Source organism: Vespa mandarinia, chromosome 9, assembly GCF_050613455.1.
Source record: "Vespa mandarinia isolate Hongniang chromosome 9, ASM5061345v1, whole genome shotgun sequence".
Taxonomy (NCBI): Eukaryota; Metazoa; Arthropoda; class Insecta; order Hymenoptera; family Vespidae; genus Vespa; species Vespa mandarinia.
The window spans coordinates 5287236-5301883 of NC_140818.1; the positions used below are offsets into that span (position 1 = coordinate 5287236).

General features: G+C 37.3%; 1 long non-coding RNA gene across 1 annotated transcript in view; it reads left to right on the top strand.

Moving 5' to 3' along the window:
• LOC146872768 (uncharacterized) overlaps positions 1-11339 on the top strand; it is a 248702-nt gene extending 237363 nt beyond the window's left edge. Inside the window, exon 8 of the long non-coding RNA XR_014982556.1 lies at positions 11066-11339. This is a non-coding gene — a long non-coding RNA (uncharacterized LOC146872768). The remainder of the gene's footprint in view (positions 1-11065) is intronic.
• The last annotated feature ends 3309 nt before the right edge of the window (positions 11340-14648 follow it).

A 14648-nucleotide genomic window follows, 5' to 3' on the forward strand; every position in this document is an offset into this window, starting at 1 on the left:
AAGAGAAAGAGAGAGAGAGAGAGAGAGAGAGAGAGAGAGAGAGAGAGAAAGAGGGGGGAAGAGTAAGAGTGGGAATGAGAGAGAAAGGTAAGGTATACATCGTAGGGTGAGCATGCACATTGGGCACGTAACCGATGTTTATCACTGGGATGCACCAAGCCATCCGATAGGCCAAAGAGAAAGAGACTTCGAGAAGAGGACAGAGGAAGAGAAAAGAGACTCGAAGTATTCGTTCAGAAAGGTAGAAAGAAAGAGAGAGAAGGAGAAAGATGGAAGAAAAGAGAGAGAGAAAGAAAAAGAGAGAGAGAGAGAGAGAGAGATCGTACTCGCGAACGAGCCTTCCGTCGATGTGCAACGCCCGCAGGAGTAATGGACCGGTCGAAATCGTATGCACCGCACTCGTCCGACTCGTTCTCGCACTCTTGCACGTGAGTGGCCCGATTTGGTCGATGCTTCGGTAATTCATGCCCGATCTTCGATATTATCGAACTCCCGAAAACATTCCCCTGCTCGGTCTCACTGCTAATATTTACCTCGTAAATCTATTAAGATGGGTACGCATGAACCGATAAAGAGGACGTGGCTTATACTTGGCGTCCGTTTGATTCAGAACCAGAAAGAAATGATTTAAAGAGGAAAAAAGAAGAATCACGGGGAAAGATATTTTATTTTCAGTTCTGGCATAATCCATTATGATAAACGAAAAGAATATTAAATAGAAAGAATAAAGGAAATGATGAAGCATTGATTATTTTTTTATGCATGTTAATAACAAAGCAAAATTGGATAAAAGATATAATATTGCCAATCGAGAAACGTTTACTTTTTTTTCTTTTTCTTTTTTTCTTTTGAAAGAATAACAGAAAAATACGTTGCGTGCTTCAAGAGGAAGCATATATAAAAACTTATCGAATCAAGATCCCAAGCCAAGCGGAGTTATGTATGCATACGCGTAACCCAGTTTCGACGCGACCGCAATGCACACGTCGAGATGTAAAGCCGAAAATGTAATGTCGACGGTACGGCACGGAGTGCTCAATGTAAGAAGCTCTTACGCTTGGGTGCGGTTGCGCTTTGCCCGCTTATGTTCCTACCTATGTATATCAGGGAGAAAAATGGGTCGCGAGATGCGGCAAAGCAGTAGCAGATATACCTACCAACCTAGCTAGATCTACGTTAGGTAGTGATACACTACGTAAGAGCGAATTTCTTGAAAAATTCTTCGTAGAAGTCTCGCGAGAACGATCGTCGAATTTTATACGAAACTGCGTCTTCTACTTCCTTTTACGAGTAATCTCGTTTACGATTCACGATCATTTCAAATATGTTCGTCCCGTTCGTTCGAGCTTTCTTCTTTTTTTTTTTTTCGTGAAAATTAGAAAGATCGATCATATAAGAAAGAGAGAGAAATAGAGAGAGAGAGAGAGAGAGAGAGAGAGAGAGAGAGAGAGAGAGAGTGAATGAATGAGAGAAACGAGTTTGGTTTAAAGAGGTAAAAAGTACGGACAATAGAAGGAAGAGAAAAGGAAGAAAGACGATAAGTAAGAAATAGTTCCTCGAACGAAATAGGAGGGAGGAAAAGCGCGAAAGAGTTGCCCGGAAATAGCTTTTCCCTTGGTCGTAACGGTGGACCTTCGAATCACCGTGAGTGGAGTTCGATAAGAAATCGCCACGGAATTTTCTCAAACTTCTCCAATAATACTTTTCACCGTTTGGTGCGCGTTGCCTCGCGCGCCACGCCAACCAAAAGGATTCTTCCTTTTTTCCATGAAAAAGCACTCTCCCAAGTTTTCATCGAAATGCGGTACACAGTTATCGCGAGTGGACATACTCTGCTCTACGAAATGAATCGGTGACTCGTTTGAAACTCCGATCGGTGGATTTATCCATGATGGGACCTTAGAGAGTAAACGTGGTTTCGACTATTCTACCAGTTTCTTCCTTTTGTTCGAAAGATCAATGAAGGGACTATGTGGCTTCTTTCTTCCATTTAAACTTCCTACGACGATCGGTGTTATTCTTTTAACCTTTTCTTTTTATTTTTCCTCTCTCTTTCTCATTTCATCCCTTGTATAAACATTTTGATACGATTCGAAAGAAAGAGTATGTCTACTGTGAAAAAAAGAAAAAAGAAAAAAAAAAAAAAGAAAAAGAAATTTCTTTCATCGTTCGTCGACAGATTTTATATCCAAGGAATCACATATATCCCTTTGCAACGTATAATCATTTCTCGATCTACAAACAGATCTACCAGACGATATCTGACGAGTAACGTTTGCGAACTCTCGTTGTTTCTCTTCTCGCGTTTATTCTTGCTCTTTTAAACTGGATTTTTTTAAGGCAGGTACGCGGCTGTCGCTTTTAAATGGAATATAAAGGGAGTTTAAGAGCGGCGTATTTATGGTCTCAATTCCAAGAGCAGACGGCGGCCTGCAGTCGATGCATACGAACTCCCGCCGGAGGGGCCTCCCGTGCATTAACGCGCCCGTCCACCGGAAATTGCGTTTGTAAAATTTCACAAGGTAGCTCGGTAAACTCAACGCTCGAGTTTCTTTTTCGTAGGAGGCCATCGAGAAGCGGCTAGAGAAATCGTATTACTTTTTCTCCCACGTCGCTACTAACCACCGTTCACGAAATTCGACGCGAGAACGCGTTACCCTCGATAACTTTGCGACCCGTCGAATCCTCCGAGAATCCGTGCCAAACATCTCTTTGCTTATTCGAATAACTTTTAAAAGGAGCTTTTTATGGGAATACAAGATAGGTATCCTTTATGTACGATTCCTTTTTCAACGGGTATAAATGTTGGGATTGGTAAAAAGAGTATAATCGAGTAAAGAGAGTAAAAGAATTATGATAAAAGAAGCTAAGCCCTCAAATGCATAAAATACTATCATATAAAAGATTTACTTTTTTTTTTTTTCACCCTCAAAGTTATCTATATTTTATGAATCGAAAATCGAAAGATCACAGCATTCACAATAATCGCTATTTCAACGACACGTATATATACACATGTATATGTTCGTTCTTGTAACGTAGTCGGCCTGCAGGCTGGAATACAACAGACACGGCCGAAAAAGACACGGCGTGGCTGTGCATATCACAGGGATGGGCTGCACTGCAATTAAATGCACGTACACTGGAAGGTACCTCAGATTTATGCGTCACTGCCGGCGTTCTACCTCTTTCCATCTCTCTCTCTCTCTCTTTCTCTCTCTCTCTCTCTCTCTCTCTCTTTCTCCCTCTCTGTATTTCGCATTCATTTCTCTCTTTGGCTTTTTCTCTCATCATTTTTTTCTACTCTCTCTTCCTCTCTCTCTCTCTCTCTCTCTCTCTCTCTCTCTCTCTCTCTCTCTCTTTCTCTTTTTCTGCTCCTCCTCCTAAAGAGAATAAGAAAGAGAAAGGTGCGGGAGCCCTCCTTCCTTCGCATCTTTTTCCTCTCGTCGTTGAACGGACAGACAGCAAGAGCCACCGAGCACATACTCGCAACAAAACGAAACGATCGTTGCGTATCTCAATCCCGGAGGAGGCCGTACCCCATACGACTGGTACTTTTGATTAAGTATCGCCAGTGATTAAGCGCGTCTCGATACGGGAAGAAATGGCCGTTATTCGCGGCCACCTTCTTCTATCTCGTTGCTTTGGGGTGTGTCAGAAGAAGTCGCCGCGACGCATCGCTATCTGCCTTTCCATTCTTTATCCTTTACTCTTTTCTTTCTTTCTCCATCTCTCTCTCTCTCTCTCTCTCTCTCTCTCTCTATCTATCTATCTATCTATCTATCTATCTCTGTTTTTTCAACTGTTCCTCCTTTTCTTTTTCTTCGATTTGCAATCTCAATCGACAATGTTGCTCACGCGAGAAGTTTTTGGATAAGGACCATTTACATATCGTCTCGTTCGATATTTCATGTTCTTCCTTTAAGACTTCATCGATTTTTTTTAAAACGTCAACCTCTGCTTCTTTTAAGAGATATTATAATTATATTTTATATAAAATTTCAAGATAATAGGAAATTAATAACTCGTATAATAACATCTCGTCTATATAGTTTTATATAGCGGTTTTTAATTCTCATTTATATAATACAATAGCGTTTTTAATTTCCAAGTGTACTCTTAACGTTTCACTTTTTAAAATGAGAATAAAATTATTAATGGAAAAATGAAGGTTACGATAAGCACCATATTCACAAAGACAATTCGTCGCGTCGCATAGTAGGGTGCACGAACTAGCAGGCGTGTGTCACTTAATCTCAATTATGCGGTTACGCAGTGACTGCAGCTCGTACGTATCAACACACACAATCGCATATCGAGATACAGATACATATACTGATACTAACATAGTCACACATACGCGTATACAGTATGCACGCACGCGGCACCCACTCGTTTCGCCGTTAGTCATTAAACTTTTGTAACATCTGCTGACTACTTAGGAACGAAGCGGCTTCAAGGGCCGGAATCGCCCTTGTCGGATCGCCACCGACAACGTCCATCTCGAACGATGACGAGGCAGTACGTTCGCAGCTAAGGGCAACGCGCTTCTACTATGTCCTTAATGCAATTGATTTAATTACGTAATGCGCGGCATTGTATTCTCCTTCCCGTTCTAGCTCGGTACGACGTCAGGGTACGTTCTTTTCTTTTTCTCTCGCCTATCGTACATTCGCGTCATCCTTTTCCTTTTGATATTCCCACGTTTTTCTCTTTTACTTCGAGATATCGATCTTTAATCTAATAATTATAATAAAGAGCATAGTAACAGGTTTAAATGTGGAGATTTATCGAAATAATTCGGAAAAGGAAAGATCAAATATACAGGTAGAAAATAGTGACCATCTATCTAGCAATTAATTAATGAGAAAAATCAAATTTAAACGAAAGCTGTTAATCGTGATTATTTTAAAATATCAATCGAAAGGGAAAAAAGAGCTTTTTAATGAAGTGACGCGTGCAAGCGAGATTCTCCATTCACAATGCTCGCATATCACAAAAGTATCTTGCTATCTCTTGGCTTGCGTTTCACCTCTTTACGTAATGCGCTCCTATCTCTTTATTTCTTTTCCTCTTTCTCTTCTTTTTTTCTTTCGCTCGAATATCCGGTAGGAGGGGTCAACGAGAGGCATGAAAATACTTGTAAAACCGAGCAAAAGAGAAAAAAACATTTAGAAAAGGAAAGAAAAATGGTCGAGTGTGGAATGAGAAAGATACGAGGAACAATTTGTTTTAGAAAAAATAATTCTTCGCGATCGCAATCGTTTTTACACGCAAATTTTCTTCCTTACTTTGTAAAATTACTATGTAAAATTATATATAAAATTAAATATAAATTATATTAATAATAATTAATTATATCATATTAAATTCATACATAGATTTAAATATACATATCAAATTAATTAGATGTATTATTTGTTAAATCTAAAATGTAATTATCATACCTATTTAAAAAAAAAATCTCAATAATTATATTTTCTATCCTATATGTTTACCGTGTATTTTATTATTTTTCTTCTTTCTCGTTTTTCGTCGTTTCCCGTTTCGGATTCATTAAAGGAAGGAATAATAACAAACACGAAAACGACGACAGGATATAAACAACTGTTACACAAGGGAAATGAGATAAAAACCAATAGCTCTTCGGTGATTCATTCTACGCTGTATGACCTTTCTCTGTGACAACGTTTCTTATCTTTAGATATTATTCTCTATCGAATTCAGAACGTAGTAAGCATCGTACGAGTGACGACGGTACGGATAAATGAACGAGTAAAAATGTGTATATAAATGTTTAAATTTATTCTTTAATTTCGTGGAATTCAATGTAAAATGATAATTGATTTTTTTTTATTCGAGCATAACGTTACGAAGCGTTAAACAATTATTACATAGACATTTCCATTATATTGTCTTATATCGTAATATTTATTTTTCTATTATCCAATTAGTCTTGTTATATAAAATCTTATATAAATAAAACTTTCATAAAAAGAAATTAATTTTTGCCAATATATCGAAGTGAAAATGACAGGAATAAGGAATAAATAGAAAGAAAGGAAGAAAAAAATAAAGAAAATAAAGTAGAATGATATAGCATAGTGATATCTATCAGAAGCTAATTTCGAAGAGGACTCTTTCACTTCGTCGCTCATTGTTACGTCGTAAAAATCAAAGGCCTCCTGGCGGGCACCGCGGGCTCTCTTTTCTTCTCTTTATTCCCCATCGGAATATCGTTCGAAACGGGAAGGGATCGCGACGGGAATAGTATTGCTAGAGAGTAAATTGACGAGGGATCTTTCTTCTTGGTTATTCCGACGAGATGACGACGAGGAAGAGAGGATGAGAGGAAGAACTAGCAGGAGAAGACAATGAGTATATTTGCGTCCGTACGGATTGTCTTTAGTACGAAAGACACCCTTCGTATCGATCTATATGGCGGTGATTGACTGTTTGTAGAGGGTATCTTTCTCATAAATATCATTCAAGCGAACGAACCCGTACGAAAAGGAAAAGATTTCTTCTGTTTCTTTCTACGCTTTCTTATCCAATACACCGTGCACGCCGCCGTATTGTTTATCGGATGGGTTTGTAAATGAACAAATGAAAATGAAAGAACGAAGAAGAAGAAGAAGAAGAAGAAGCAATGTTTATTATATTAATTAAATGTAAGTAAAAGCTGTGTAAGTTAAATAATTTATAAAGTTACAATTTAATAGACCAATTAAGTTACATTTTAACATATTAATATATAAGCTGAAGTAGGTATATATATGTATATACATAAAAGACATAATGCATTTATCATAATCAAATAGAAAGATAAATATAAGAAAGAAAGAGAACGTACGATATATTAATGATTTCGATATTCATCGAATCATTGAACACGATTATTATTATAGCCAACATCCTAACTAATATCGCATATTCGGAACATAATAACTGAATAAGAGTATATATATACTATGTGTATATATAAACACATAGACACACATACGCGTATATACAATTACTGAGATTATTATAACTGTAAAGGTTTAGTGTGCAGAATCAGCTCACTGAGGAACGAAGAGCAAATTATTAAATCGCGTTCTATATCGGCGAAGGCCAACGTTAGTACTGCTAAAATAATTCGATATAGGTATCAAATTATGGTCTATAGATAATATTATAGCTTTTCCACTGTTTAACTATTGCATATTTACACGATTAATTAGACGTATCCAAAGTTTCTCAATATAAATCTACAAGACGTTGAAGAATCTGTTTTTAAATATCAATATACACTCATTCTCATTGTTATTAACAAATAATTAAAATTAAATTTGTACTGATTTAAATGAAAAATATATAAAGATGATATATGAATCAAATGAAAGATTTTCGAATGTATTGAAAAAAAAAAAAAAAAAAAAAAAAGAACAACTTGTTTTTATAAACGATGCGTTAAGTTTCGTTGAGTTAGTTTCCATCCCTTAGAGTATGTGCACGTTTCGCAAGGTTCTTTATGCCTTGATATAAACACAATTTCTGGCAAGCGAGGCTTATACTTCTCTTCCTCTTCGTCGCTCGCGTGTATCCTTGCCGCACTTTATATGCATGCGCCTTCCTTTCTCAGAGCTGCCCCATGGGATGCTGTAAGGTACACAGCAATTTCGGTTGGATCTACAACTTGTATCTTTCCGTATTATGGCTTTAATTCCAAATGCGAGTATCTTTTTGAGGTCCTCGCATGATTAGACTTTTTTTTATTTGAAAGATAGAATATGAATAAAAGTATATTATAGATTGATGTGAAATCGATTTTTACATTTTGTCGAAGTACATCGTTTAATTTAGTCGTTTGGTCTTGTTCCGAAATAATGTGAAAAAGAATTAAAAAATTTTAGAACGACGTTAAGAGCAAACAAATCAAGCTTAATGCAATTTCCTTTACGTCTCATGCTGGTTGCACCGGTTGAAAGCGATTAAAAGAAAAGTGGCCCTTGGTATTTAAGAGAGAATATCATTATTTATAGCGCGAGTGTTATGAATTTATTGACGAACGGCACGTAAGTACGAGTCTCACATACGCCACTCGCCGGCATTTTAATGGCGAATGGCATGAAACTTCTTAATGAGAAAGTACGTCTTAATAGAGCGATATACTTGGTGATGGCGGTGCACCAACCGGTAAAAGAGAAATATTATTGCACTCGACGCTTTTGACGTATTCAAAGTGTTGGCTCTCGCGAAACGACAAAGACTCTATCATGTCTACAATAATCTTAAAAGCAGACTAATTCGCGTTCAGACTTTTACACCGAGATGAAAGAGAATGATGAGGTTGGTGATAAGGATATATAGTGTATTAAAATTCATGGTACAAAAATGAGGGTAATTATTTTACGTTGTCACTATGAAAATATCAATAAAAACTTGTCATTTATTTTTCTCCATCAATTCAAACGATGAAAATTAGAATATACGAACATATATATATATAAAATAGATGTAAACGAATCAATCTTATCCTAAAGTTTAAAGTCTTTTTCTACTGAGAATCCGGTAGATCGATTTATGAAATCTTTATGTAACTCGAAAAAGAAAGAGGCAACGTTGATGCACGTGCAAATCACTTAAATTATCGTGCGATACGTCGCCGCTAATATACAGCGGCTTAGACCAAGCTAATGTGAGTTTAGTCACGTGAGAGGCGTGTGTGAGATCGTGGCGATCGTATGCACGGTCGACAGCAAACACATTCTATATTGTACATACATACGTATATAGATACGAACACATACGTAAATTAATACGTATATATATGGGTACTTAGGTTAAAAACACAAGCGTCATGATAAACGTTCCAAAGACACGCATCTTCTTGGTATGAAGTTGAAAAGGGTGGAATGGGGAAATGGCGGAAAAAAAGTGCGCCAATTAGAATGCTTTACAAAGGATGAACTTATGTACAACAATATTGGCGAATACTTTAACACGCTGTTCAAGGCACACCTTTCGAACAATTTCATTATCCACACAGAGTTTAAACATTTAATTGTATCAATACGAAAGCATGTGATCTTTCTATCTTATAAATATTTATATGTATTTTATATATTTTAAAAATATTCATTTCTCTTTTACGATTATTTAATAATAGAAAAAAAAATAGAAATATATATATATATATATATATATATATATATATATATATATCTACGATAGCCAAGACTCGTGATGCAATGTTTTCATACTTTTGTTCTATCTTTTTTTTTCACTTTGTAATTTATTCGACGTCGTATATAATAAATATCTAAAGAACCGTCGCGTAACAACGCACTACGATCTCATTCTCGTGGTTTACGACCACAATACGTCTAACGGTCTACTAGCCTCATATTTCACGCGAATACAATTCAGGATAATTAACCTTCCTCTATCGACACGACCAAGTAGGAAAGCTTCACACCTGCCGTTAGAACGTAAACGTAACCGTGTCCGTAGTTTGAAGATATTAGAAACGCGGTCGATCTTTAGTCCCAAGACGATTCGTTGCGGTATTGGAAATTGTATACTTGAAAGATTACCATCGAAATGACAAGAAGTTTTCCATTATTTTCTTCTAGTCCAAAACCTCCCGTATGCAAAATGATTATTTCGTTTATTTTCTCAACTTCTAATTTACGTAACTCTCCAAACAATACTTACACCACATAGTTTTCATCCAGTGAGTCATGGAAACGATTAAAGTTTCGTGGTAGAAGAAATTGCGGACAACGTCATAAGATTAGGGAAATCATAAAAGCAAACGGTACTGTGACACGTAACAGAGAAGTCGTTCTCTCGATGGTCGCTTTGTTTTTTGGGTCAACATTATCGCGACTCGAGCGTTCGTTATTTTCCGGCTCTGTTACACCCCTTGCTTTTACCCTCTTTCCGTGTCTTTTCTATTTTTACTCTTACGAGTGGTCGCCATTAGTCGCACGTCAAAAATGTAAGCTTTAAGCTTTTCGCACTTGAAGCTCCATCCAGAGATGGCAATTCTTTTTTATTTGAGACAGTGCAACAACGTGGAAAGGTAACTTCGTCGCAATACATCTTTTATTATCTTAAAGTGAAATTAGTACAACTAGAGGTACACTTTAGAAAAGGACAATTTTTTATTCAGGAAAAGGTTCGTTTAAAAGGTGAAAACTTTTCATTCGCTTAAACGTTGATGGAAAGTCGTATAGGAATAAAGTCGTACTAACGTGGCATGCATGCGAGTGTATGACTCGAAACAGCCGTGGTCGGTTTGTAAACGAGTCACCTCGTCCATTCGCATCGCTTTCATCTTGCCGGCTTTCCATGGTCGTTCGAATAATTAAAGCGGGCAACAGAATTACCCTGAAATTTCGGTCGAGCCATATAGCCCGAGGGCAGCGACACTAATTGACCCATTTTCGCGGTAATAGATCATCAACCTCCGGGATGGGATATCCATTACGGTTTTCGCGAAGGAAAGAAGAGAAGAGGAGCTACTACCATCTCGTCTTTCGCGAAACCTCGGATAAGCTGGCAATAATATCGTTAAGTCTCGCGACAATTTTCTATCAGAAACGCCTTTTAATTTTCACGTTCCCTAAGGCATTCTCTCTCTCTGTCTCTCTCTGTCTCTCTCTCTCTCTCTCTTTCTCTTTCTATCTCCTTACTCCCTTCTTCTCTTTCTTTTTCTTTTTTCTTATCCATCTTCAAGAATATCTCGGAAGATACGATCGATTTTAATATTTATTCCTCCTCCGATATTCTGTTCTCCTTAGACAGTGGAAAAGAAATCGACGATTATGTATAAATAACAATCTTCTCGTCGTAACGCTTCTATGCCTTTAAACAAAAAATTATTTCCTTTAATGCAATTTTCAAGGGAAGAGAATTTTTCCGAAGCAATTCTGACGTTTAAAAATCAATCGCTATATACATACATCTATATATATATATATATACATGTATAGTCGTATGTCTATAGAAAACTTTTCAAGATTCGATTTTAAATATATCTAATAAAATAAAATGCCGATGTATCTTTTTTTGACAGGCACCCTCACGTGACGTTACAACATCGGGAAAATCAATGTCAGCAGTTGCTGTCGCATTCGCAATCAGAAACACAGGCGTTTACAAATGCACGATCGAAAGTCACGTCAAGAGTAAAGAGGTTTTCGAGACACACCCGGCCGAGCTTTCCATTATAACTTCCTTTAAGTGCAAACCGTCTCTCTTCTGCGTTCCCTCCCTCGATCCTTTTCAGAACGAACGGGGGATTTATGCGTATTAAATATAGAGGCTTTTAACCGCGATTCCTGGAGACCACGGGGGTAAGGCGCTGAATATTTATGTACGCTTTAGTCGTATTCATTTGCCTTTTTGCCTCTGTATAACGTCGAGCGTACATGCAACGAAAAGAAAGAGAGAAAAAGCTGCGAGAGGAAGATGATAAGAGAGAGAGAGAGAGAGAGAGAGAGAGAGAGAGAGAGAGAGAGAGACAAAGTGCAAGGACATATGATAACCAGGACAGTGCTCGTTTTTGGTCGCAATTTTAATAAATTTCAATGACTTCCGCCGTTCTCCTACGTTTACGTCCGCCTCAAAACGATTACGACGATGGCTGCGAAGAGCAAAATCTAGGAGAGTACAGAGATGGCTCCTTACTCTCTGTTTATTAAACGCAATCGAGCTCGTTTCGCTTACTAAGTCAAGAACGAAATAAATTTTCTCCTCGTGTCCTAAATACGTTTTCGTTGGCTTGACTTTTTCGTTCTTAAATGTCATTTTCTCTTTCTCTCTTTTTCTCGCTCTCTCCTTTTGGTATCTCATATTTTTCGTAACCATCTTCGTCGACTTTAGAATCTAAACGTTTCCTGTTGAAAATGAAATTAAATTTCTAGAGAAAAAGAGAGAAAGAGAGAAAGAGAGAGAGAGAGAGAGAGAGAGAGAGAGAGAGAAATTTTATCACTGGACATAAAGATAGTGAGACTATTGTAATGTAAAAATAATAACTAACAATATGCGTGGATAGTACGAAAGAAAGAGAGAGAGAGAGAGAGAGAGAGAGAAAAAAGGAAGAATTTTCACGTGTACGAAGCAAAGTAAAATTTTTTCTCACGAAAGTGGAAGTAGTACATAGACTCAATGGAAAATTCCTAGGATCCGAATTTGCTCTACGGTTCGTTTCTAAGATTAATACGCTAGCTGACTGCTCCTGTCATAGCTGATTCATGTCTTTTGGCACGAGTTAGAGATTTTGACTTGTCGTTCCTTCTTTGTCGTCGCGTTAACAGAATCTTTCATGACGACATGCCACGAGATCATTTGGTAAGCAAAAAGATAAAGAAAACAAATAAAAAAAAAAAAGAAAAAAAAAAGAAAATGAGAAAAATGAAAGAAAAAAGTAAAAAGAAAAAAAAATCCGTAAAACGATGGAGAACAAGAGTAACGGAACAAAACGTCGTCTCGGTCTCATATCTTTGCGTTGAAACGACAAATACGAATGGGAGTTTCGTTCACTTTGGTAAAAGAAAGAGAACGACCGAGCGGAAGGAAGGAAGAAAGAAAGAAAGGAAGAAAAACAAATAGAAGAAGGAAAAGAAGAAAGAAGAAATGGAGAACTGGCGTTATGTAGAAGCGACACGCTAAAAATTTAGTCGTGGTACGTATGGAATTCATGAGCCTTCGGTATGGAATCGAAACAACGCAATGAGACAAGAAAAAGCGTTTTTATCTTTATCTCGCTCATACGTAGTCCCCTAATCGGACGAATCCCGTCCAATGGCACAGGTGTTATTGATCCTATCCGTCCATCGCTTTATTCGATATCCTTCGAGGTAGACGTGAACGTAAAAACAAGTTTTATCATTTTTTTTTCTTTTTTTTTTTTCGAGGCGAAAGAACGAACGTGACTTAGGTATATATGAATTATTAAAGAAAATATAACGTATTTATATCTTGAAAGCATAATGAAATTTTCTTGATTTTTCTATCCGTTCTCTTTCACTTTAAAATTAATTTTTCTATTCGTATAATACATTTTTTATAATCACTTTATCATACTCGTCGTCTGATCATCTCCGACACCATCATTATTAGAATAATATATAATTATCGATTCTTAAGTTGAATCACGTATAAATTTTAAAAGACAAACTACAACTTTTATCTCACATCGTTTCTTCTCCGTCTTATAAACACTTTCTAAATCAGATAATCGTCATTTATATCCTATCCTTTGGGAAAAGAAGAAGAAGAAAAAAAGAATAGTTACTTTTTCTCCCTTTCCTTCCTTTCCTTTTTCTTTCTCCTTTCTCGATACTTTGGCGAAGATAATGGAAGGAAGAATATCCCGTCACTTCGAGAAAGTGAGAAAGTATCCCGGCAGTGGTATAACCCTCTTCCTCGCATAGATGTCCTTACGGATTAAGCGCTCTTCTTAAAACCGAAACGACGACGCAGGAGACTCGCGGAAGGGCGAAAGGTGCTTGAGTGCAAAAGGAGAAGCGTGAAAAAAAAGGGAAAGGAGCAGCCAACAGAGGGACGGTAACCGTTTCTCTTGAAAGAAAGGAAGAACTGAAATAAGCAACTATTCTCTCTTTCTCTCTCTCTCTCTCTCTCTCTCTCTCTCAAGAGAGAGAGAGAGACAGAATGACGAAGAAACCGAGCAGAGACCGTTTGATGATACAATCGGAAGAAACCTGATACCCTGAGGTCTTAACTGCAGGGGCAACTACTTCCATGTAGCTGGAATCTTGCAGCTCGCACACATAGAAACGAAACGCGTGAATATATATGTACTTACGTATGTCGAGAAGAAAAGGATCGGTGGTACTAGATCTGCCATACAGGGATCATTATCTTTTCTCTGTTACAGTGCAGCGAGCGTTTCCTTTCGCCTCTTTCGTCTTTCGTCTTTCAACCTTTACGTCTTTGTTCTGTGAACTAGGAAAGAGAGAGAGAGAGAGAGAGAGAGAGAGAGAGAGAGAGAGAGAGAAAGAGAGAGAGAGATAGATAGAGATATGGGCTTGGATGACAAGTTCGAGGAAATATTTCGAGGTCGAGATCATAGGACGTTCCCGTTATCGCGGCCTACTTGTGCCCCTGCATCACCTTACGCCTTTAGTCCTTTTGCAATACGCATACTCTCGCAACTATGATCAAGCTTTCTCGAACTCTCACTTGTAATACCTAGAAGAAACGATTTATCGTACGATATCTCTCATTCGTAATCTCTCCTTCACGATACGTATGACGTTTCTTTAAAATTGAAATAAAATTATCATATATAAAGGATTTAATTTTTCATAGATATTTTACTTTTATATTGCATACAATTTATTAATAAATAAATCGATCTATTTATTGTTAACAATCGTCTCTGATAACTTTTGGATAATTTTTCTCATTAGATTCCGATGAAAAAATAATGAATGTGTCGTCATGAATTTTTCGCGATGAATAAAACGAAGGATGCTTTTACATGCGCGATAAGTCTAAGCCATCGAATACGAATGAAAAAGGGGTGCTAACGAAAAGGCGAATATGCAAAGTGCGAAATTATTTCGAGTGCGAAGTAATGATGGTATGACGTTAGCTACGAGCGGATTAAAAAGATCAAAGGTAGGAAAGCT